The 27,084-nt window shown below is 41.2% G+C and overlaps 1 protein-coding gene across 1 annotated transcript in view; it reads right to left on the bottom strand.

Moving 5' to 3' along the window:
• The window catches only part of skia (SKI proto-oncogene a), a 98,665-nt gene that overhangs the window by 16,490 nt on the left and 55,091 nt on the right, over positions 1-27,084 (bottom strand). The window lies entirely within an intron of this gene.

Raw genomic sequence — 27,084 nt, 5'->3', positions numbered from 1 at the left:
ATGTGTGTGTGTGTGTGTGTGTGTGTGTGTGTGTGTGTGCGTGTATCTGTCTATCACACACAGATACACCCACACAGACAAACAAGCAGGGGTTTGTTTCTGTTCCCCCCGATAGGCTGGCTTTGTGGCTATGACCTCAGCCTCTCCAGGCTGTGGCTGTCACGAGCTGCCCCCCCCGCCCCTACCCCCCCCACACACACACACATGCAGACACACACAAACAGCATTTGCGATGCAATGCAGGAAATAAATTATCCCACTTTAAGTCCTACAACTTTGAGTTTGATGTAATACTAAATGAAAATAAAAAATAAAATAACTGACTCTGAAGGACCTTGTAAGGGACTTTCTGATCCTATGGCTGCATTGTTAAAAAGTGGAGATGAATGATGTTTTGATATCATATGGAGATGTTTTGGAATGTTGTAATTGTTAAATTGTCTCCTTTTCTTGTCATATATGTAATTTTCCCTATTGTTTTGATCATCTCGAACATTATTTTGTATATACAACTGTCATACCCGCTTAGCCACAGACCCTTGTTTGATCATATATATATATATATATATATATATATATATATATATATATATATATATATATATATATATATATATATATATATATATATATATATAATTTTCCCTATTGTTTTGATCATATCGAACATTATTTTTGTTAAATAAATAAATAAAAAGGTTTAAATACTTGGAAAAGGAGTGAAGCACAAGAAAATTGATGTCTATCCAGGTGTTGAAAAAAAGTAAAATTTTGTGAGTTATATAGTATTTGCATTCAATACGGGTGCAAAAACACACGAGAAATCTATTTTAAATTACTAGAAGTGATTTGTCTCTATTCTGCAGCAGCAGAACAGAAATTCAGCGTCTTCCTCTAACAGTTAGCGTTCCATGGAATCGTCCTCTACATGTTTTTCACTCTCTCTGAGTGTTTAGAGGTCATGTGTTGACGTGGAGGTTGCACATGTAATGCAGATTTGCGCTGGCTCTGTCAAACCCACAATATCTCCGGAGGGGATGAATTCACTCACTTATACTTCTCTCTCTCTCTCTCTAGTTCACTTCATGGTGCTCTCTCACTCCTATTTTGTCTCTGAGGATCTCCTTCAGAAATCAACAGCATGCAGCCAGCAAACACACACACACACATACACACGCAAACTCCTCCTGTGCGGTGTCAACAGGTGGTCATGTGTAATGGGGTTAGATACTCTCTCTCTCTCTCTCTCTCTCAGAGTCTGTGTCTCTGTGCCTCTCTTGCCCGCGTTGGCAGTGTGTCATGCTATCCCACATGTCTGTGTAATCAGAGCTGCTCTCACAGGAAAGTAGCGTGGCTAGACGGACAAATACCGCTGAGGTCTGCCGATGTGACAGCTGTCCTCAATCCACCACGGACCCTGATGTACAACTCCATGACTTTCCATAACGACATCGCAATGCTTCTACCACTGAGAATGTTATTCTCCGTCTGGTCAGGGAAGACCCCGGCATTTTCAGGATGTATGGACTACTTGTTTAATGCTTGTATCTCAGAGGAATGCATTTTTGGTCCCCAACTGAATTTCCCAAATTTCACTGGTCTCCACAGTGTCTAAAATCCCCCAGAATATCTGACAAACTAGCCAGAAGAAATATATATTCTATTTTTACTAATATTCAGTAGGTGTAGTTGAGCAAAAAGTGGACACCATGGTTTTTTTTTGAGCGATTAGCGTATTTTAAGGTTAAAAAACTGTCTTTATAAAAAGAAAATTGATTTATGTTGTTTTATGTTGTAAAAAGACGGCATACAGTACAGAAGTGAACAGTGTCCTGACTGTGGCTGGCACGTTTGTGGGTTATCTAGAGATGAAGAGATATGTCCTACATATCAGGGCAGTGAATCAGGGCTAGAGGCATGAGGCTAGTGCCTGCAGATCAGTCCACACACACACATACACACACGCTGTGCAGCCTCTGGGCAAAGTCTCTGTGCCACGTGCCAGTCCTCGTCTCGTGGATTACCGGTTGCCAACACCGCGGCTTTCCATCAGGGCGAGATCCGGCCCCGGTAATCTTGCATGGAGGAGAGCGTCAGGGGGTCAGCAATTGGCAGCTGAGCTCACGGGGCTCAGCAGTGGGGGCGGAGGCAGAAATCTGCATGTCTAGATTACTGAACAGTGGGACTGTGAGACATGAGGCAAACAGACAGCCATGGTGGGAATTCCTATTTTAAAAAGCAGCTTGGTGACGTCTGCGGTGCTGCATCTCTGGGGCTGGTTTCACCTGATCCAGAGCAAATATGAGGAGCGGTGCTATGTTACTATGATTTGATTAACTGGGATAAAACATGATCAAACAGGGGTCTGTGGCTAAGAGGGTATGACAGTTATACTCAATTTATGGGCCAAATCTGGCTCAATAAAGGGTGCAGACTGCCCCTCCTACCATTTTCTTATTTACAATTACAATAAAGTAATTCACTGGGAATCGATTTTTAATTCTTGTATACATAAGGTGCCAGAGTGCACGAAAAAGCATCAAATTGGAGCTTTTTTCTAAGTGCCAGTTAAAGATGCCCCAATCCCGCTGACAGGGGTAGCTAAACCCCTAACTTCCTAAAAATCTGAGAAATGTCCTAAAATCATAAAAAAGTACTAAAATCTGAGGAATATCCAAAAATCCCCAAAATGTCCTGAAATCCACTAAATGTCCTGAAATCCTTGAAACCTCCTAAAATCCTAAAACTTCTTAAAATCTGAGAAATGTGCTAAAATCCCAGAAATGTTCTAAAATCTGAGAAATTTCCTGAAATCTGAAAAATACCCTATATTCCGAGAAATGTCTTAAAATTTTATAAACATGCTTAAATCCTAGAAGCATACAATCTGACAAACATCCTAAAGTCCTAGAAATGTCCTGACATCCTTGAAATATGGAAACATGTTGCTGCGACTGGCCTCCAGTCATTTTGCAAAAGTGTCCCCTAAGCAAAAGAAGTTGAGGATGCCATGGTTCATGACAGTGAGAAACTCTCCTCCGATACACACACACACGCACATCTATACACGCTCAGACTGTGAGACGATTTTACTGAAAACTTTACAATGCTCTCATGGTAAGTCTCTGACTTGCAGCAGGGTTGTTACACATGATAGAGCTGGGCTAACTTCAAAGACACACAGAAATACGTGTGTGTGCGCACGCACGCGCGTGAACACGCACACATCTATGCACTTTGCAGCCTACCCGCTCTATGATCCGGTGTGGATTACACAGCATAGACAGGATGTCACACTTCTAAAATAAGGCTTTGCGATTAGTCGAGGTGTGTGTTAGACGTGCCCAGACTGCAGCGTCTATGTACTCAGCTCTGACACCTCACACCGAGAACATGACACCTCATAATATCTACACACTAGCCTTACACTGGTATCTGGGTGATGACACTGGCCTTTTATTAAAAGTAAGATATGATTTTATCGTGGTTCTCCATGCCTCCACTGCACTCTGTGGTCTCAGAGCTGGGGTTTTTGGTATAATATTGGCCAAGCAGTGGCACAGAGTATCAGAATTGGACCTTTGAAGCACGTATCTGTCAAATGCTAATTTACAGCCCCTTACTTCACACATGGCAGCTAGGAATAGCCCCTGCATGAGAAACTCACAAAGCCTCAAGTCATGGGGAAGCATATGTGGAAATAGTGAGAGTGGCAGGCCTGTCTCAGCTGCCAGAGGGGGCCCCATGCAGGGGCTCATGTGTGAGCACGTGTCTATGTGAGTGTATGTGGGTGTACATGTCTGTTTGTATGGCTGTGTGTGTGTGTGTGTGTGTGTGTGTGTGTGTGTGTGTGTGTGTGTGTGTGTGTGTGTGTGTGTGTGTGTGTGTGTGTGTGTGTGTGGCAGAGACAGGATGGGTGGAGTGATAACATTCTTCTCGGTTGAAGACTGTCTGTGCCTTTTGAAACCCTGGGTTTCAGAACACTTCCTCTGTCTGCAGGCCATTGATGTTTGTCACTTGAAACTAAATACTATGAATAGCATTTTTCAAATAAAAAAGTTAAGGATCTCTTCATATTTGACCTGTTTCGAAACATTTTTTACTGGTGTCAATCAGTTCTTTTTGAAGGTTTTTCCATGTCTATTTATGTGATGATCTGTCAATCCGATCAGACTGATGGATGCTGCTGCAAAAAGCAAACTTTTAAACCTATCACAATAAGAAGTGAAGTTTCACTTTCATTACACCTCAACTTCTGCTGCTCTGTGTGTGCCCAGAGTACACTCTGCAGTCTGAGAGTGTGGTACAATCAGTATATTCCAATAACACTCCTAATGAATGGTCCAGCTCCAAAAATATAAAATCATTATGTGGCGGCAGATGTTTTAATTGTGGCAGACTGCCACAAATAAATGAATGTGTACAAAACCAAATGGATCTGATCATAGAGCCCCAATTCAAGAAATATTCCCACAAGAATCTGCAGATATATGCAGTTGAGGGGAAACCTGCAGAACCTAAAGGAATGCATGAAAAGTTTCAAATCAGCAATGGCTGGATTCTTTATGCTGTTGTACCATTTATTTTTTATTTTAAATCAAAAATCAAGTTTTCTTTTTGTTAGCAAGCAAACTAAGAAGGGAGAGTTGCATTGTGCTACGAATAAGTCAGTGAGGAGAGAGTTCATATAGAGTTTTGTACAGCTGATTACACTCCATCCAAGGAGCGGAAGTACAAAACAAAGAGGTAGAATTATGTCAAACACCCTCAATAAGGCCTCTGACCAATGCATCCATATTTAATTTCAATTTCAAGCAGTCAAAAAAGCAACAGATTTGGAGAAAAGGTTATTCTTGTTGTACTCTGCTGGAAAGATGCCAGAAGGGGCCTGCCAGGGAGATCACATTTTCCAGAATGATGGTCTTCTAAAAACTTGTTCTGAGGACAAAAGCTCCTGGCTGAGGTGAAACTGGCCTCAGCTGACACGTCTCGGTGTTGAAAATAGGAGTGTCTCCGTAAGAAAGGGCTTTGAAAAAAGCCGTTCTTGTGACAGAATCTTGACACAATCTGTCATTTCCATCTTTACCCACCTCCTTGTTTCATTTTCTGCCACTCCCTCTTCTCGCTGTCTATCCCCAAACCCCCGGTCCACCCTGCTGGTCTATCTGTCTGAGTGTGTTTCCTGTGTTATAGATTACAGGATGTTCTCTACAAACAAGCAAGATTCCAGCCGCAGAGACAGAAAGCAAGCAAAATAAGTTGAACAGAAACTTGCTGAAGCATAGAGGAATGACGGTAAGAGCTTCTAGAACCTACCGAAACAAGATGACAACCACAAACCAAACCGCTGACTCCAACCATGAGACAAGACACCAAAAAGAAAACTGGTCAATTCAAAGTCAATACAGACCTATATAAAATATCAACTAAAAGTTCCCATGCTCTACATTGTAGCTGAGCATGGTGAACTAAAAAGCAATTATTTTACTACATAAAATAATGTATTGTAAATCACGTCAACATTTAGAATTGATTTACCAATTCTTTCCAAGGTATTACTCAAATAAATATAATCCTTATGAAAGGTCAATCCTACTTACTTTTTCTGTAGTTCTACCATATCAAATGGTCTTACTCTGCTAATAGTTTGCTCAACTGTCAATGAGAATTTTCTATGGCTGAACTCCATCAGCCAAGGAATATCTTGAAATTTGATTAAAAGCTTTGGAAAGTTTTTGTGAAAGTGTTTATTTATTTATTTATTTATTTATTTATTGTTAATGCAGATGGTAATGGATATTGCCTATTCAATTTAACAACATTTACACATTGACATCCAATGCTAGATGAAATTTTCATTGGGGGCTAGGCAAAATATCAATATTATAGCAATATTAGACTACATACTGTCTCAGATTTTGGATTTCATGATATTTTAAGTGTTGTCTTTTCCTGGTGTTAAAGGCTGCATGACAGTCAAGTATTTTTCTGAACTTTATGGACTGTTCTAATCTTTGTCATTATTCACTTAGTCATTAAATCCATATTAGTTGAGATTATTTATCAAATATCTTAATATGTAAATATTTCATGAAAGCACCAAAAGTCAATTTAACCCAAGAATATTGTCGCAATATAAATATTTTAGTGTTTGGGTAAAAATATTGCGATTTTTGATTTTCTCCACATTGCCCATCCCTAGTTGTGGTAATTAATCACTGTTACCATTTCATTTGGCAGGAAATTAGGTCTGTCAGCAATGTGATAAAGGTCCGTATACTATTATTACTGTTATTTAATTTTTTTTATTATGTTAATTGTCAGCTGACATCCCTATCTTTAAGAGGATGTAGCAGTTTGAGTTTCAAAGCTAGAGTAATGATACTGGTATCATATAAAACAAAAAGACCCAAAAGATCAAGTGGTATCAACCATGCCATGCAAACTTCTCAGAAAGGAGGCTAAATAATGCTCCAAAGTTAGACAAAATTTTAGCAATGGAAAAACAGCACGAGCATTTCACAGCAATCCCGTGTCCTCTGACCTCAGGATATCTAAATGAAAATGGGTTCTATGGGTAACCATGAGTCTCCCCTTTGGAGAAATGTGCCCACTTTATGCAAGTTCCAGTCAGTTTTTTGCTGTCATTAAATTCCTAGTCGAGACAATTTAATAAGAATTGCTTTATGTTGTTAATATGGACTTCAAAACTGTTTTGAAATGCAAAATAATGGAACTAAAAACATGATAAGAACATGCCAATAATCATGAATACCTTTTGAAATTCTAGGATTAATGGCGGATTTTAAAGATGTATTGCACCATTGAGCAAGGCATCAAACCCCCAATCACTTGGGGCAGCCCCCTCTCTCTTACACCTCCCCATTAATGCATGTGCACAGGTCCTGTTTGTGCATGAGCGTTAAATATTTCACTGTTATGGGTAAAACAAGATCAGTGTGAGAAAATTGTATTTCCCCTTGAGGGACTAATAAGGGAATGATTTCTTTCTTTCTTCTGCCGCATAATGTGACTCAGTGTCAAGACTGCACGGCTGTCAGAGACCAACAACATGTAGTGACATGGTGCTGAACAGGTTGCCTAACCCAATATCCCCCGAGACTATGCTTAGATGAAAGGGCAAACAACCGGTTTTCTTTGCTCTTTCTTCACTCAGGAGGGCGAGCGCAGCCGCAGCCGCACCCTGCCTCTGACCTGACTTTGGCCTTCCTGCATGTCTTGCTGAGGGGCCCACAGCGGTGTGAAGGGAGGAGCCCCTCCTGCAGGCAAAGCGAGAGCTCGGCTCGCACTGCGTCAGCCACAAAGACCTCACATATTGAGGGTAACAAACAGGTGTTAGACAACATGTCGTTTCACTATTTATGCGGGGAAAAAAAGGCTGACCTGGAACGCTCAGGTTTGGAGGCTGAATTCATTAGCTGTTGGCCTTGGAGGAAACAAACAATCTGCATGCAGCTCTGTGGTTTCCCCCTGAGCTTTGAGCAGCTCCTGTCTGCAGTGTCTGCTACATGCACAACTGGTATGTGTGGTGTTGGGCCGCTGAGCTCTGCTGTCTTTCTAAGCTAATATCTCAGTCAGAATGCCACTTACTCCTCTCACTGTAACTCAGTGTGTGTGTGTGTGTGTGTTCAGCTCCACACCTAGACGAACATACAGGATAAAAATATAGTGAGTGCGGTGGCTGCTCACTCGAGTGAGATTCCTCGACTGTGTGTTTGTGGGTTATACACACACACGCAGAGCTCCAATTTTGGCAACTAGTTCATCCCACCACCGTCTCCTTGGCTGAGGAGTCACAGAGAACAAAAGGGCCTCTGTCTTCAGTGAAGTAAATAGCAAAAACACTTTACATAGTTACAGTCAAACTGTTGCAGCGCTGCCCTGCACAGGATCCAGTTAATGTTATTATTCAAGCCTCTCTGCTTCTCTGTCTTGCTGAGGCGCAGCTTCGACTTCAAGATGAACTGGTTTGCTGACTACACTTGAAATGACCTCATCTAATATTCCCTTTGATACGGAGAGGAGTCGTTTCTCCTGCGCTCAGCACATAAGTAACTGTGTTTATTCGCTCCAAGTTTGGAATTATAAAGAGTTAGTATGAACTTGTTGAGTTTGTTGGAGTGTTGGGACTAAGAGACACCTGTGACGTGAAAACACGCCTGTGTGCGTGTGCATGTGTGTGCGTGTGTGCGCAGATGTTCCAACTATCAGGTGGCTGTATATATAGAGAGGAGGCCCGAGCAGTACCTGCCTGTACCAGCGCTCCCCACACAAGCCATCATTTATCCCATTAGCAGGGAAGCTTCTCCTACATTCCCTTGCTATTTGAAAGAAAAACAAGAAGACACTTTGCTTCCAAAGCCCTCGCCAAAAATAGCTCGCACTGATACTGCTGCTCTGTATGAAATAATGTCAACTCCCAGGGTCCCCCTGGAGGGACAGTTCAACGCTAGAAATCTGACATTTCAATTCCTTCTTATTTCATCATTTACATGTGAGGTTTTTTTTAACTCCCTTGAAAGTATCATGGCAGCGGGTCAGCTGTCGTTCCAGCGGTCTCCACTTCCAGGAAGAGTCCGGAGAGGCTGGTAGACAAAACAGAAGAGAAACCTCCCAAAGCTGCTGTCGTTAGCTGGGCTTAAGGTTAAACGCTTGTAGCAACTGATTAAAATAACTGCAAGTTAAGTTTTCAAGATGTGATGAAATGACTGCAAACTGCAGCAACTATGCCTGCAGTTGCTGTGCTTTATGTCCTAACCTTTGACGATAAGAACTTTACACAAGTGCAAACATGCAAACAAACACATTTTAAAAACGCTAAAAAAGGAGGAGTTAAAAAAGTTACAACAATTTACTGTAATTCAGCTTTTCAAACAGGAAAAAAAACCATAATGATAATATAATTTCTAAAATTTAAAAAGATAGTCCCATATAAAGGTATTGATAAATATCAATATAACCTAACCCTGCTCTATGGTCTAAATACCCCCACTCCCACCCCCATTCCCAAAAATAAAGACATTCTGGAGGAAATTATGGATACTCTTTTAGTGTCACAGTATTGGAATTCTGAGCTTCTATTCAATACTATAAAAATATCAATATTCAAATATCATCATCGCAAATTTCACGATATTCTAACAATATATTTACGTGTTGGCTTTTGGTATTTTCACAAACATATTTTCACATTGAGATTTTTAAAAAATCTATAATGATACTGTTTATTAGTAGTTAATGAGACCGATAACTTGGAACTGATGCATTTACATCAAAAATGAAAATCCTTTGGTCAAAATTTCTGTTTAATCAAAACTGAAATGTTCAGCGCCATACACAGCAACTTTCTTTTCAATAATGTCAAGTGAAAATTTAAATGAATAAATAAAAATTGTTCCCTTAGGTTTTACAATTTCCCCCAATGGGGGATCAATAAAGGAATATTCTATTCTATTCATTCTACAAAGTAAAAGTTCCTCACATGCTGACATCTTCTTTGAACTTTTTAATTAATTTTCATAACAATTATAACAATCGGACACACAAGCAGATGATTTCTCAGATAAATCTCTGCTGATGCACACAGGCATGAAGACAGGCAGGCCTTGTTTTCAGCTCGGATACCATAACTCTATCTGATGGGTCATAAAAGATACAATTAACCACTCAGGGACAGGACATGTACACACACCCTGAGGAGGGACCCTGTCAATGTTCCTACTGAAGTTCAAACATGGAAATCACTTGTTTCACATGACAACAGTGATATGCATGGAAAAACACAGAGAGAGAAAAGACTAATGGGAGAGAAGGCTACCAATGACTCGTCTTGTGCCACAAGCCTTCCCACTGCTTCCTGAAGGCCATGCAGAACTGCTCTGAATGCACAGAGAGAGAGAGAGAGAGAGAGAGAGACAAACACGGAAAAATGGAAGGAAAGGGAAGAGATTGGGAGGTTTGGGAAGGGAGAAGGGTCTCCATTTCCTCTCGCCAAATTTGCTTTGGCAAGTCTTTCCGTGGGAATGGTTAGAGACCAGCTCTTCTCAGCCGGAGAGAGCCAGGGATCGGCCCACCGAGGAGACGGAAAGCTCAAAAGCGTTACATGGAGATGTGTGTGTGTGGGGGGGGGGTAAGTAAATACAGCTGGACTTTTCCATGGCTTTTCCTTTTCCATCCGTTCCTCGGCTTTGGCTGTTTTTAGAGGGATCAGATATTAACATTAACATGCTACACAGATGTACGTGCACATTGCAGCATTACCAGGGGGTAATTTAAGTATTAAAAAAAAAAAAAAAAAAAACAAATATTGGAAACCATTTTTATATTGAAATTTGACCATTTTCAGCAGAGCGTAACTAATACTTTTACTCCTTTTACATTTTACATAAAATGTGTTTTTTTAAGTTAAATAATCAGAGCTAAATTACAGAATACAATTTATTGTATGTATAGAGTACCACTGTAATGAGTCCTAAAAGCCTGTAAATGAATTAGCATTTTAGCACCTCCAGTTCCGTCGTCTTAAAGTCAATGGGTTTTTCTGAGCTTTTGGTTAGAATCCCACAAGAAGATCTATGTTTAACACAAGCTCTAGAGACATTTTGTACTCCGACATATAATACGTAAATATATACATACATATACATAATACGTAAATATATACATAAGTAAATACCCCACTTGCAGACTCTGAAGCTTTGACATGTTAAAAATGGTGTTTCCTCACAAGTTACTAAATCAGACAGTCATCACATGGCTTTACAGTGTCATAGCCGTGGCAACGCAACCCTAGTTTAGCTCATTTATAGCCTAATGTTAGCTTTTTACTTCTGGCGATTGTATTTAGGCTTCAAAAAAATTCCTAAAAGTGGTGCTCATTTATGGAGATTATCTTGCTGAACAAAATGTGTAAGTATCATAAATGTTTGTTTACCACAGAGCATATTTACTTCAATAGTCCAAAACTGAATGGAAAAATCCCATGGGCTTTTGGACAAGGGAACCAGGGCGAAGCTAACCTCTGTGTTGGCCTACCGATAAACGTCATCCCTGATCCACTCAATTCTTAAAGCATCCAATTATATTAGGAATTTCAGCAGTTGGCTTTAATCAGCTCTACAGTAAATACAATTAATCAACCTTAATCATATCTATTATTTTAAAGGTGGATGACACTGATTGGTAGACATTTAATATTTAATTAAAAGGCTATATCCAAAACAAATGCTATTGGTAGAGTTTGCAGCTTTGCTTTGACCAGACCAGTTTAAAATGGCCAAATAAAGCCATAAAATGAATTTTATGTCCCTTTTATGATCTTGGGCAGCCATCTAAAAGCAGGATAATACAATTTGCTCCATTTTTAGGCTCTAATCCCATCTCAAACACTAACAGACATTTTCATTGATCTGGGTGTGTGAGTGTGTATGCATTTGTGACTATATGTCCAATCTCTTATAAAAACATATTATTTCACACTCGTTCATTATTTTTTGAGTAACCTAAACCTTTATAATAACAGCTGCTGATGGGTTCCTTCATCCTTACGGTGTATCTGTTTTTGGTCAAAAATCAAAGATCTGTGATGCTGTTTATACAATTCTTGCAGTTAAGAAATGAATATTTTCATAATTCTGGTTGGGAGGAGGTTGTAGGCTCGAGCAAGGAGGAATCTACTGATAGCTCCTTTCCTTGTATTGGTGCAAAAAGCTGCCCCGGTTCTAAAGGAGGCCAGATGTGAATTGTGGTTAATGAGGGGAGGAGTGCGTCTATGCAGGAGTAGGGAATGCGGGGCATAGAGCATATTTCTGCTTGGTGTGTAATGTGCCCTGAGGTTGAGGTTGTTCGTGAAAGGGTTAAGTCGCATGGCTGAGCAGATACATAAATAGCACCAGTGTGTGTGTGTGTGTGTGTGTGTTTATGTGTGGAAGAGGGGCATGAATGCTGCTGCCTGCTGGTGTGGACGGGTGAAGGCAGGGGCCATACATGCACAGACATACACACACACATACACACGCACGCACACACACACACACACACACACACACACACACACACACACACACACACACACACACACACACACACACACACACACACACACACACACACACACACTGGCAGTTTGATTTCCAAGTATGACTTACAGGGCACAAGCAGGCAGTTTGGGTAGCCCAGTCCAGACTGCTGCACATGAGTTACCATGTGACGACATAGCCAGGAGCACTGTGCAAACACACACACACACACACGTGTGTGTGTATGTTTGCACACTTGTTCAAAGTCACACTAACATACAGACTAATGCAAACACACTGAGAAAAAGCAAACCCGCCTACTACCTCGCATCAAATGCGAGCACAGCAGCCAAGCGGAGCTGCAGAGACGGCCACATCTCATAATGATAAATCAGATCCCAACACCTAAGACAAACTCTCAGCCCTCCTTAACTGTACTGAGAAAGACACTCCAAACAAACCAGATAAGTGGGCCCACCTGCCCCCACATCCTTTGAACACACACAGGAAGTTTTCACTAATCTGAATGGATTAGGACAGGTTTACCTTCACTGGAATGATGCCAGGCTGAAATTTGAAATCCGGCCTGCAGAATTAGTTTGTGGTCCACAACAATTTATTGCGTTTAATAGGCTAAAAGGTCTGGGCCAACTTCCTAAGATGGGGCGGCCAAATGGCTAATAATGGTTTGCCATATTGTGAGTGCGCCCGTGTCCTTGCACTTTCAGTCTGCCGTGCATGGATCCTCCTGTCAGAGAGGAGGATAAGGGGGATTTAAGCAAGGGTGGGGGCTTGCAGTCAAATCCCCTCTCATCTTACAGACATCATTACGCCTGCTAAAGCCTCATCCCTGGAGCCCTCCGCTGGGGACTGGGACAGACCACCAATTACAGTCTTAACCTCAAATTGTGCCTTCTCTGTCTCTATCTCTCTGACACCTATAGCTGGGGGGGTGCAGGGGCTGATAAAGATGCTGCCTCATGGGAGACATTGAGAGCTACCACCAATACAGGCATTATCTGCTGAGGTGGAGTAAGACCCAGTGTTTCCTCTACATAGACCCCTCTGCGGTTCACCGCCACAGTTTACCATGGTTACAATGCATTATACATGATCAAAATGCCATTAAAACATCTTAAAGTAAAACTGAATGATGCATGAAAAAAGTTCTATTGTCACAGAGAAAGTGGTAAAGATTATTGCATATTGCAAATTTTTTCGGCTGTATCGTGATACACTATATATATCAATATTCTGACATGTCTTCAAAACTACTGTAGACTACACAAATACCAAATTATTCAATGAACTCCAGTTGTAATACAGTATTATGAACATAAGGTTAAATAAAATATTGTTATAAAAGAAGTAAATAATATATGGTTATAATAAAAAACAAATCAAAGCGGTATCACTGGTGCTTTTATTTTTAAAAGGCAACCATCTCCTCTCAGGCAGAAAGTGTTGATATTTTTACTCTGAACTTGAACTTGAGGTCATTGATAGATGTGAGCCGCAATTAAGTTGTTACTATTCAATAATCAATAATGGAATATCTTAGAACATGACCCAGTACACTACTTACTTTCAGCTTTTAAAACTAAAGAATACCAAATAGAAACCAATAAAATGTTTAGAAAAGTAACATTGACAGCTATTTTCCTTATTAAATAGAGAAATACAACTGTTCACCTTTTGAATTCAACCTTCTTTTGGTCACGGACGACTGAAGAGGCTGCCACGCTAACCTTTAATAAAACACACTTCATTCAAACTCAGCAGAAACAAAATACAACTCACCTGCACCGTCTTGGCTACTCTTGTTAGAAATCTAGTTAGTAAGTCCTCTGTTCCAACAATCACCAGTTCGGGTCTGGTCCAAAAAAATCTACATGCACCAAGTTCAATGTAAAAAACATGCTGTTATTCCCTACAGTCTCTCTTTGCCTGCTGTTTACAGTCCTGAAACTTCTCCCTCCACCACTAGGTGTTGCTGTGTCTTTAAGCTGAGCTGCCTGTTCCACCAGTAGAGACTGGAGACTGAGCTCTGGTGGTGCGTGCTGTGCACTACAGACAACAAGTTTAAGAAAGAGGAGTGCCTGTATTTATGACAGTATTAAAAAACATACCTTTGGGATTTCTAAATACCCTGTTAAGCCATAATACTGTGATATCGGCCGAGCCTAATTTTGGCCTGTAATAGATGTAGATGGCAGCAGCTCATCAAACAGAAAGCAAGTGTTTAAATCACATGCAAATAAACAGCACAATTATGCATGAGATTAACAAGGTTTATAGTGCATCAGAATGGGATGCAGCCTAGTCTCGTAAGCCTTTTTTTCTAGTTCAGTTGATGTGTACAGTATACAGCTACAATATAAATAAAAAGGCTCATGGGATGATAATTTCGCAGATGGAGTGGTCTGCTGTGACTCAGTCTCTGTAACTGAATGGCTGATAACATAAACAAGCCTCCAGCACTCGACACAGTCGAGGTGAGATGGTGGTTTTGAGGATAATGGAAGGTGTGAATCTAACAATGTGCGTATCTGTAAGGGTCCTCTTCTAAGCACATCCAACTGCCGTCCACAGGAGCACCTGGAGGAGTAATGAGCCATAGTAAACAAGGTTGGTCACTGGCTCACAGTGAATGAATAAATCTATGTGTGATTACCCAGTTGAGCTGTGTGCCTCCGTGTTTACAGACTGTGTTAACAGAAAACACAGTGAATGGGTGTAGTAGAAATGCTAGTGGAAAACACGTAGTATTTCTAATTAGGAAGTGGAACTGTTTTGGCACTAGCTGAGACACTCCATCCAACCCCCCTGTGTGACAGTGACAGTCGACGCCTCAGCTACAGTGACAAGAGCTGGCACATTTCCATTAGAAAATCCACTGGTGTCGCTCAGCAACTCAACTCTGTGCACTGGATGCATTCTGCCTGAGGCGTGATGTGGTGAGACGTGTGGGATCCAGCAGTTGGGGCAGTGTTTGGTGGGATTAGGACTGTTTGAGGGATTGACACCAGAGGGGGTCAGCAATGATAGTTAAATCCTTAAGCCACTATCTGCTCAATCCTCTTGATTAAAAACCAGGACACCATCATCGCAGACTGGAAAAAGTTTGAGAAATGTGTTATCTTGTGAATTTTAAGCGAGAGTTAAAAGGTTAAAGCTTTGGATATGTGTAATATAGAGAGGGAACTAGTTAAAAAAAACACTTTCAGTCTATTTGTCCACACATCTAGCCGGGCTTAATCAGTTCTCTGGGAATGTTTTCGACACTGAAATATTGCAAAAACTGAGCTTGCAAGATTTTGTCAATGTGTATCTTAAGAAGTATGACTGTGTGATATGGAAAACATCAAATTTTGCAATATTTTCTATTTTGAGACAATATATTAGGTTATAGGTTGACTATTCTTTCACAGAATATTTACACAATGAGATACCTGATAAATATTCATCAGTAATATGGATATAATGACAAAGTTGGAAAATAAATTTAAAAAAAAAAAAAACCTACATCAATTTACTGTGATACAGCTTTTCAAACAGGAAAAAAACAAAGATAATACCATTTTTAAAATTTAAGAAGATATAAAGGTATTGATAAAATATCAATATAACCTAAGCCTGCTTTATGTTCAAAATCCCCCAAAACAATCAAAACATAAAATCCTGGAGGAAATTATGGATACTCTTTTAGTGTCACAATATTAGAACTTTGAACTTCTATTCAACACTTTAAAAATATCAATATTCAAATACCATCGCAAATTTCCTGATATTCTAACAATATATTTATGTGTTGGCTTTTGGTGTTTTCACAAAAATATTAACACAATGAGATTTTTAAAAAATTATCTGCAGTAATGTGGATAATGACTAAGTTGGTCACAAATCCAGAAAATTATGTCACTTCACTGTAATGCAGCCTTAAAAACCAGGAAAAGACAACATTTACAATGTTACAATATCCAAAATCTGAGACGATGTCTAGCCACATATCAGAATATCGATATAATATCAAGATATTGCTATTAATAAGTTAGAATTTAAATCGTGGTCAATGGACTATATAGTTCTGAGGCTGATTATGGATTCACTTTTTCAGCACACAATTTTGGAATTTTAAACTTTGATACAAAACCTTATAAAATATTGATTTTTGATACCATTTCTGATACCATGAGGAGAAATTGATATTGAGGTCACACAAGTTCAAATTTGTGCGGAAAATAAGGATTGAGATTGTTTCATAATAATAGCTCAAATGTTATTTCTAGGTAGATCTATCCAAAATATCAGAAGTGACAACACCAGTCGTGGTTAAATTTGAGTAAAGCCTGTAAGTTCCTCTTTAGCCGTGCAGTCTGACTAACCCCCTCGCTGTACACAAAACAAGCAGTCTTTGAGGGAACGCAGCTCAGATGGCCAGAGGCTACACTCCTTTTCCTTCCTGTCTGTGGGGTAGGATTAGGTCAGCTTGTCAGCTGTTAAAGACACCATGACGAGCCGCCGCCACTCTCCTGACCAGACCCTCTTCTGACAGGCCCTGCAGCCTGCCTCTGCCTGCTTTTAGACAAACCGCTGAACACACGGCGTCCTTATACTCTGCATAAAAATGCAGCTGTATCTATTGATGGCCGTGTTTGTTGTAGTTGGGCATTAAGTGGGCCAGGCACGGCCGCACTAATGCATCTGCAGACCAGGCGGGTCAATTAAAGCACCACGCTGAGCCCATCATCCAACATGGAGAAACAGTCTCTTACACATGAGGGCTGCTGAGATGCAAGCTGTGGTCTTCAATGTTATTATGTGAAGAGACAGGGGCAAAACATGGGGGAGGGGCGGAATGAATGAGGTGTGCTGTGTAAAATCTCAAATACTGCCTTATGGTAGCTACATATATAATGCAGGCTGCAAAAACCAAGAGCAGTGGGGGCTAATTATCATGTTTGGTTGATACAGGACCCTCACCCTGATGCATTCCTCCACCAGGGATACTTCACTTGATTTGCTTGGGGGGCACTTTTGCAAAATGACAGGAGGCCAGGGGCTAGTCGCAGCAGCCCCGAACATGAAGATTTTAGGATATTTCTAGGATTTAAGGACATTTCTAGGATTTAAGGGACGTTTCTAGCATTTCTCTGAAAGAAGAAGAATTCTCTCAGTTTGGGATTGTGTGTAAAGGTATTTATAGGTCCAAAATGACAAACCCGAACCCTTCTGGACCAAGGGAATTCTTTCCTAGTTGGATTGGACCCAATCATTTTGAATATATATTTACCCGATTGTTTCTTGCCGGAGATATTAGAGACCCAACTATGTGCATGTACATGAGAACATTTCTAGGATTTAAGGGACGTTTCTAGCATTTCTCTGATGTAAGGACATTTCTAAGATTTTGGGATGCTTCTAGGATTTTAAGACATTTCTAGAATGTATGGACAATTGTAGGATTATAGGACATTTATAGGATTTTGGGACATTTCTCGGATTTCAGGACATTTCTAGGAATTTAGGACATATCTTGGATTTTAGGTAATTTCTAGGATTTTAGGACATTAGGGGCTTAGCTAGGACCTCTGTTGGGGAGTGCAGGGGATCCTCCACTGGCATTTTTTTTTTTTTTTGATAAAAAAGCTCTATTTTTTGCTATTTCATGAACTCTGGCACCTTTTGTATACTAAAAGTACATTTTCAAAGCCTACACCTAATGATAAAATTATATGGGGCCTTTCTGGTCAAACTTTACAAAGCTCCACCCAGAGCCACGGAAGCCCTCGTGCAAATGTTGACAGGCAAATGATGTTCTATTTTTCAGTTTTTTTCATCACCAATCAGTCTAGTTTTTACGAAACAACTAATGACATGGAAGTGGTGGAAGTGATGCATTTGTTTAATTTCTGGACTTTCACAAACACTAAATCAAACAAGATTTCCATCCGCAGCACACAACGCTGTCAAAAGCACTGTGGGTTTAGCATTGCGACTCCAGCACGGACAGCCTTTCCACTTCCCTTCACATTGAGAGCACAGCACAGTCAAGCAGATGTCCGAGCAGCCAATCCCAACTGCGTGTGACAACCAGCACTAAATACTGCAGTATCATCAGAGCAGGGCAGGACATCAGACAGGAGTAGCATCAGGATTAGCATTAGCACCATTTCCATCAGTTAAAAGCTCTCGCAATTAGAGTATGTGTCAAGTGAATCCACCTGAGCGCGGCCGCTGATTGCCTTCCCTTCATTCAGACGCTTTAATGGTATGGAGATGAGCGGGTTCATGTTTTTGTTTTTCATTTTACCACTTGCAGCAGGGAGGATTGCATTTGTTTTAACAGCATTTACTCATCTCACTGTCAAACCTCTAAAAAAAAAAAAAAAAGCAGAGACTGAAGTTGTCCAAGCAAGTATGCATATGGTATAATGTGCCAGACAGGAAGTTTGCAATCGCAAGCTGAAAAAAAGAGAAGTGCTTCAGCGAGAGACATTAGGTCATGTCCTCCTAAGTGGTGTGTCGTGGGGACCTTTAAGAAAAGTCACGCCAGCTATGTTCCCGTAATGCTGCAGCAGGAAACTGGGAATTACAAGTCATTAACCAGCAGACTGGAGTTCCATCGAACACTTGAAATATTTATCCCACAGGGGACAGAGCAGAGAGCATCATCCAGCACTGCATCCATAAAGATATTTTAAAAGGGAAAAAAACTGTCCAGGCAAAGTCCCACAACTGTCACACACATTTTCCCTGGGCTGAGAGACTCGGCGGTGAGACTCTTGACTCACTAAGGTGAGAGAAAATGGCTGCCTCTGCACACGTGCTGCATGTAGCCAAGTCACTTCTCGGTGTCTGCAGGGCTCTGTCTGCTGACTGACTCTGGGAGTGGAGGCATAATGGTCTGGGTTGTTAGCGAGCACTCCACTTGCGCTGTGATGGGAATGTTTTCGACAGCTTTCAGACACTTGGCACTAATGATGTTCTGCATGCCCTATGGCCAGCTGGGAGTTTTTTTTTCTCCTTCCAATCAGTGTGTTGAACAATTTTACCAGCAGCCGCGTAACTCATCGAAACATGCCAGCTCAGCCGGATTGTTGCTGCTTGGGCTAAAACATGTTAGAATACTGATGCACCCAAAAAAAGTAGATGTTCTATCCATACCCGTGATGTTCTACGAACTTACTATATACTGTTGAATAATCCACAGTGCCTCTATCTCTGAAGTGGATCTGCTCCAGGTCTGCTCCAGGTAGATTTTTTTATGGGAACTTCTAGATGAGTCTTTTAAAATTTCTGCTGATGAAGTTTGGGATTGTGTGTAAAGGTCTTTATAGGTCCAAAATGACAAACCCGAACCCTTCTGGACCAAGGGAATTCTTTCCTAGTTGGATTGGACCCAATCATTTTGAATATATATTTACCCGATTGTTTCTTGCCGGAGATATTAGAGACCCAACTATGTGCATGTACATGAGAACAGAGACCCAAGACCCAGGACTTGGGTCTCTGGTCAAACCCGGTGATTAAAATCAGCTAAAAATGCCTTTATACTGCTAAAAACATTTTTCATGTCACACAAAACATACACATTTGTCCATGATTAGCCCTGATCAAAGGTCTTCTCGAATCTACTTGGGTATTACAAATGATGATAAACATAGACCTCAACCCCAATGAGTCCTAGGTTGGGTCTCGGGTCTTAAGTTCCAGGTAGACCTGTTAAGACCTCTAATTGGGTGGATGGTACTTATGTAGGACATTGCTGGTCATGACAACTACCCAGTTCTACCCTCAAAGGATTTTTTTTGAAAAAGGCCTAGCAGACAGATCAATTTGTCCGGGTGGCAGTCCTAAACCAGATGAATCTTTTGGAATCCAGCAGTAAATTTTAATCTCTGTCATGTTTAGTCGGGTAGCCTATAGTAGGTTCGAGCCAGTCAGACAGAGCAGACAGAAGGAACGAATCAATGAGCACCAGAGGCTCCCCGAGGGCCGGCGTAGAGGAGGAGAGGGTTATTGTAAATCAATTGTCTGCCAATTCATTTCCATTGATAGCATCAGAATAATGACATGCCGTAATAAAATGGTAATCAGGGCCTTTAGCTGCGGGCGGTGGATCTGAGCTGCAGGGAGAGTGGCAGTGGCCCACATTCTCCACTCTGGCATTGCTGAACATGTGTGCACTTATTCATGTGTGGGCAGTATTTGCTCGATGGAACATGTCTTTGTCAGCGCGTTGTTGACAAACCGGATAAGCGCGTGTGCATCTCGCTGTGTGCGAGTGTGCATGAGGAACATCTCACGTGCCGCACAGCCTCTGATTTAATCCCCGAGATATGCGGCCCAACGACAGCGGCAGATGGCTCGGTGAGCAGATTAAAATCTCAACAGCTCACCTCGCGCCAACCCAAACAGACACACTTTAAGTAAGTAAGAGGAGCTGAGACAATTACCGCACATTCCCAAGTAGAGCCGGGGGGGAAGGAGGGGAAGAGAAAAAAAAGGGACGGAGATGATGTTTGGATGATTTTGTTTGGCTCTTAAGGAACCACAGACCACCCTAAACCTCCTCCAATCAATGACAGAGGGAAGCGATATTAAAACCACGGGTCACAGCCGAGGTCAAACCTCATGAATCAGCATAATTGGATGAGATATGGGTGTTATGACGGAGCGAGGGAAGACAGTAATAAGCTGGAGATCTGGTTTGGTCAGAATGTGGGTGGCAAGGCAAACAACTGCTTAAGCTTGGCTTCATTGTTGTGGCGGTTAATCAAATGTGGGACAGATTACGATGAAGCCAGCTGACTAATAGCCCTTTTCCACTGCAGACGCTTAACAGCCCATAACAAAGACTTCCAACAACCTCACCTTCAGCATTGGCTCTAGAGCTTCTTTCTTTCCACAGTGAGCAGGTAGCATCACATATTTAAAAAGGCAAAATCTCAACCGACTATTCTTTGTTCTGTTTTAATTTCCTTTCACATTGTTGTAATCATGAGATACTGAATACCAATACAAACAGTGTCCTGCACGTCATACGACCAAACTTTAGGGGGGCACAAAACAGAGACACTCAAAGCCAGGGAGGCCAACCGGCCACTGCAGACTGAGGTCATTTGGAGAGCAGTGTAAGGTTAAATTTTTTGGGTCAGTCTCGATGCCGTCTTAGTTTTGCCTCTTGTTCTGGCTGCATACAGCTCTCCACGGTTACAGTAGTGAAGTTCTAATCCAAATGTAGTGCAAATTGTAACCAAATTTTTAGAAAATCAGCAAATGAAAATTAAAATATGTGTGTTTTTCATCTATTACAGCAGATATGGGCATGAGTGGTTCAACAGCCTTGTATAAAATTACCCGATGATCTGCTAACTTGAATGAGGATAAAATTATGAAATCGTGCAGCTCAAGTCATTCTGCAGACGTTGTGGTGCTCAAAAAAATGTATCATCTGTATCATCACAGATGTCTTTTTCACAATGTAAATCAATCGGAAAAATCTTCTTTTTTTTTTAAAGATATTTTAAGATATTTTCGGTGTTTCCACAAAGGTTTTTTTAAGTGATATTTGAAAATGCACATAAAAAGAGGTGGAGGGAAATTCACTGAGTACTCATTTAGTCTCCAACACCACACACACACACACACACAGACACACACATACATATACACACACCTCCAACACAACGACAACAAGCACTGTAAAGAGGACAACTCACAAGCTTCTAGAAAAGGAATATAAAAGAAAGATGATATGGAGGGTGGAGAAAAGGGAGGAAAAACAAACGACAGGATGTTGCGGTTGAGTGTGTAGGGGTGTGTGTGTGTGCGGTGGGGGGCATTAGCAGTTGCTCTTCTTTCCTCACTGGAATCCATCTTAATTAAAAAGGATTGGTTTTACAGTGAGTGTGCGCCTGAGGGGAGCAAACATGTTCTGAAGCAGAGCTGCCATGAGGGGAACGAGCTGGGGCTGGATGCTTTCGAGGATGCTCCTCCTTACGCTGTCTTCAGAAAAAGAGTTCTGTACAGTACCAAGAGATGGTTCCATATGTGTGAGTCATTGCAAAACCTTTGAATGGTCAGTGGAGCTCATCAAACATCCTAGGAGTTCTAGAGATCCACATTAGACCAGACTGAATCCTCAGAATCCGTTGCAGTGGATTTGATTTGCATCTACAGAGCCGCGCTGCTGACTGAAGAACTCGCTGGATGTTCTTCAGTTCTCGTAATTGCCTCAGCGAAGTGGAAAACCCACTGTGCGCGTGTGTATATGTGTTTGTGTACCTGTGTATTTTTGTGTTTGTGAACATGTGTATGTGTGTGTGTGTGTGTGTGTGTGTGTGTGTGTGTGTGTGTGTGTATACACTGGGCCTGCATCCAGCTTCTGTCTAAGGGGGCTGGAACGTCCGACAAATGATGGAAGCCTATCAGGTGGGAGAACCAGAGCCGTCACCATAGCAACCAGTAAACCCATGGCTTCTGTGGAGAAGTGTTTGACTAAACTGATGATACAGACTCAAAGCAGACCTCAGCGTGACTGATCCTCTATAACCTGAGTCACCTGACGCACACACACACACATAAACAAATACACACAAACACACACACAGTGCCAAAGAGCAGGGATCACTGTGACCTGCCAGAAACGAGCCGTACACTGTTGTTGTTTTTTCGGTCAGAGTGACATCTGTTTGCCCGTGGATTTGGCTAGATTTTCTGTGTGTGTGTGCGTGTGTGTGTGTGTGCATGTTTGTGACTGCTTGCGTGGGAGAGTGCTGACTGCACACACACACACCAACAGCGTGAGTAGAAGGGCAAAGAGACTGCAAGTGACTCACCTTGCCTGTTTGCAGACAGGCAACACTAACAAGAGTGTGAATGTGTGTGTGCATGCACACACTAACATACATTTCTGTGCCTCCATGTGCCAATATGTGCTGACTACCTTCTGGACTCAGTAAATGTGTCTCCACTGTGTGTTTGTGTGTGTGTTGGCACAGTATGCGTGTGGGAGTTTTTTTTACTGCAGGTGAGCTTCATACCTCAAGCTAAACTTCAGATGGATGGACTGATAACAGACGAGCAGGTATGGGCATGATACACACACACACACACACACACACAGATGTGAAATGATGATCAAAGAGATTTGATGCAGCTGCACATACAGCAAACTGATGAAAAAAAACACGAGCACTTTGATTTAGTCTAAACATTCGATTTCACACACCTGCAGACACACCACACTCACTTACCCTCGCACACACACACACACCAATCAAGGAAATGGCAGAGTAGAAGCAGCAGCCTTTCACTCACAGATGACCTTTCACTCACTTCAATCTGTTAAATAAAATGCATCCCATCAATCCGGCTTTGACACTGCTAACATACCTCATCTCTCATTCACACACACACACACACACACACACACACACACGAGCACTATCAATCACATGTTAGCATGCGCTAATGCACCTCATATTTCATTCATGGAGAGGAAGCGGCATGAATAAGCAACAGATCTGTTGATGCTGAAATGCGGGATTAGCACTGTTAACTGAACTGAACCTCACAGTGGATCTGAATGGACTTCAGGCAGCCGAGTGAAGCAGTTACAGCACAGTTTCCACTCAGAGGAGGAGGACGTGTCTGTCACATGCTGCACTTGTCACTTTGCCATGCTTGTGCTGCGGACACATTTCTGTTGGTCCTCCAGAATTACTGTTACTAGTTCTTACTAGTGTGAGGACAACAAAAATTTGATTAATGGTTTAAAGGAAATCCATAAAATATTTAGAGCATCAAAGGGATAGTTTGGGATTTTTGAAGTGGGGCTGTATGAGATGCTTATGTGTAGTCAATGTATCGCATACAGTAGCTGGCGGTCAGCGGCAACCCACAGGGGTCGATATCAAAACGTGTTTTAGCCACTTTAGAAAAGCCCTAATTAAAAAATCAGTATCAGTATAAGTAGACGTCGTATTTAGAGTATTCACCGCTTTACCTCTCCGTCACACAGCCTTTTCCTTTGGCACTAAATTTCTCATCTGCCGACGGTCAGCTGTTTGAGTTTGCTGAGTGCTGTTAGAGGCTGTTAGCAGCTGTTGCGCAATATGAATGAAACAAAAAATCACTATACTGATATTATAATTTTTTAGCTAGGCATTTGTGAAAGTGGCTAAAACCAATTTTAATATCTTTTTTATTTTTCATACAGCAGGGTGATGCTGAGCTGTGGGGTCCGTGCCTCATCTGTTTCTGCAAACCGAGAGTGTGCCGACCACCAGCTATTGTATGTATTTCATAATATTTTTAAGACTATAATATGTATAAAAAGTTGCTAATAATTTGGGCTCGGTCTATTTAGATTCCACTGTTAAATACAAAGGTTCTGCGATACTTTTTTTTTCCTTTTCCATATAAGAGTTTTGAGTTTGAACAGGCTCAGCAGAAAGTTCAGTGGGACAGTGGCATTTACTTCATAAAGAAAACAAGCTAACAGCTCCAATGATGGATCAGTGATGTCGAACAACATTTTTTGTCAACATGAGATATCACACAAAAGCCAGAGACTGTGTTGTATTAAGTTGCTGTGAGCTGTAAATTCATCACTTCTAAGCAGAAGAAAGAAGGTCATGTTATCTGTCAGGCTTATGGTGCCAAGCCTCTCCTCGCTGTGCTGCTGCCTGCATGTCCACACCTCCCTGTACCAAAGAATAGCTTGACAGCGCGCTCTCTCTGCACGAAATATGGGGAGCAAAACGCCCCCAGAAGTACACTGCACAGGATCTCCAACTGATGATTTAAATCTGTGACTTTCAAGGCGTACCCCTACTAATAATTACTGATTATATATTTAATGACTTAAGTAAATTTAAACTGAAAATAGTCCATAGGTGTAACCCCAAAACTGACCCCTTAATGCTTCATCTGGTGACCCAAAATTGTTGATTTTTCCAGTCTGGTCAGATTATTAAGACTGTAGGATGCAGTTTACAGCATTTGGAAAAGCTGGAAAAGTCTTTACCTCAATATCTCCTCTAGTTTTTTCAGGACAGCCTATCATGCACTTTTGCCATTTGCACACTTTATAAGAACTGTGATGGGGCAAATAAAGAATAAAGAAAATTGGGGAATTGTTAAAAAAGAAAAAGCCCTCAAACTTAATTCTGGTGTCAGATATTGGCAGCTTCTTTTTATGTTAGCCTTCCGTTGCCTTAAAAAAATGTGCAACTTGAGAGACAGGACTGTTTTCAGCTGCCAGTTTACTTCTATTTGACTTTTCACTGACTGATGAAGGAGTGTTTTTACTGCTCTGTCTCTGCTTCAGTGTTCAGTCTACTGTGCATATACTTCCTTCTGTCGTGTCTTGCTCTCTGTGATTCCACACCCTCCAAATTCTTGGAATCGAGTTTCCTTGTTACCCCGCCGCTGCCCCCCTCCCCGTCCCTGCACATGCTTTTTTTTTTTATTCCTTGTACTAGTCAAGTCTGGCATGGCCCATGTTTTTCACCATAGAAACCGACATAACAGACCAATACAGCCAAGCTCAGGCTCAGCAAACAGAGACCAAATAAAATCCATCATTCAGTCGGTGTGTGCGAAAAGCCTTTTTTCTTTCCCCCTTCTCTCTCTCTCCTTGTGGCACTCACGCCTTATTTTAGAGCGGTTCCAGCAGGACAAGGAGGGTGGGGGGGCTCCAACAAAGTTTTGAACATAGACGTCATTCGGCAAGTGGCCCGCTGAAAGCAATAAGCATTTCAACGTGCAAGAATAATAATCCGAAAACGCACGAAGAAACCATATAAATTCTTCCAGCATTACAAAACCTGCAGATGCAATAAGCCAGACAACACAATAACGTCTTCAGAAGATTCTGCGCATTATGTGAAATAACTTTTATGATCAAATTTGATTATCCAGACGGCCTACTATGGAGTGATTTTGTACAAATCTTTTGTACTCACTTTAAATCTACAGCTCTGCACCTCCCCAACACATAAACGCAACTAAAACCTACCAATTTGGTCCCATTCTTATGATGTAATCCCCTAAAATGTCGGATATTTGTTTTAGTTATGTAAGCCCTCAGCCCCTCCACTGGGTCTGCCAGATGGAACAAATGACGAATCTCAGACGTTTGGCGTTTCCTGGCCAGAGAAGCAGGGGAGGGCTGACTTCCAAGCCATTTCCTAAGACGCAAACTGTTCAATGAAACCCACACAGATCCCAGAGTGTCTGAATCTGTGGAAAACAACAGCAGATAAAAGCGTCTCTGCCTTCGTTTCTCGCTCACTGGAAGTGGGGAAGCACACGCAGTAATGCCAGTGTAACCATCAAATTATTGCAGATTATTGTAAGCTGCCAAAGGCTTTGTAGCTGCAGGTTTCCCAAAGCCAACTGTAAGACTTTTTAAGACCTCATTAATGCTCGATGGGATTGAATTTAAGACCAATTTGAGAACAAAATGGAAGAAACAAAGCTGATGAAATATGGATTTCTGGCAATGTATCTGCTGGGAGGATGTTTTTGAAAGGTTTGGCATTGACGAATGGATTTCCAAACAACTAAAAAGCAGAATGAGTAGCTGCTGGTCACTTGACAGCATGTTCTAAAGTCGACAAAGAAACATCGTTACATGCTGAAAAGAAGACCATTAAGTAGTTTGAAAAACGATGAAAATATTTCAAGGAACTATGGATATCCGAGAACATTTAAAGTATTTAGTGCAACTTTCTGGGCTTTGGGAATGCTCTGAAAAGCTTTATTTTGACAGGGTTCCCACACATGTTCATGGAGGAAAAAAATGCTTATCTTTTAAAGAAAATGTGCATTTTAAACCAGTGGTTTTCCTTAAAAATAAATTTTAAGGAAAAAAAAGAAAGAAAAATAAAATTGCCAATATTTTTAAAACATTTTTTTAAAAATTACCAAAAATGTTAAAAGAAATAAGAGACATCGCCAAAGAATTTAAAAAGAAAAAAAAAATATAGCCATGTTTTTGGGGTTTGTTTATTTTCAATTAAAAACATGCCTA

The sequence above is a fragment of the Plectropomus leopardus genome, chromosome 9 (assembly GCF_026936395.1).
Source record: "Plectropomus leopardus strain MGB_pleo_1.0 chromosome 9, ASM2693639v1, whole genome shotgun sequence".
Taxonomy (NCBI): domain Eukaryota; kingdom Metazoa; phylum Chordata; class Actinopteri; order Perciformes; family Serranidae; genus Plectropomus; species Plectropomus leopardus.
This window is presented reverse-complemented; position numbering and strand designations above follow the sequence as displayed.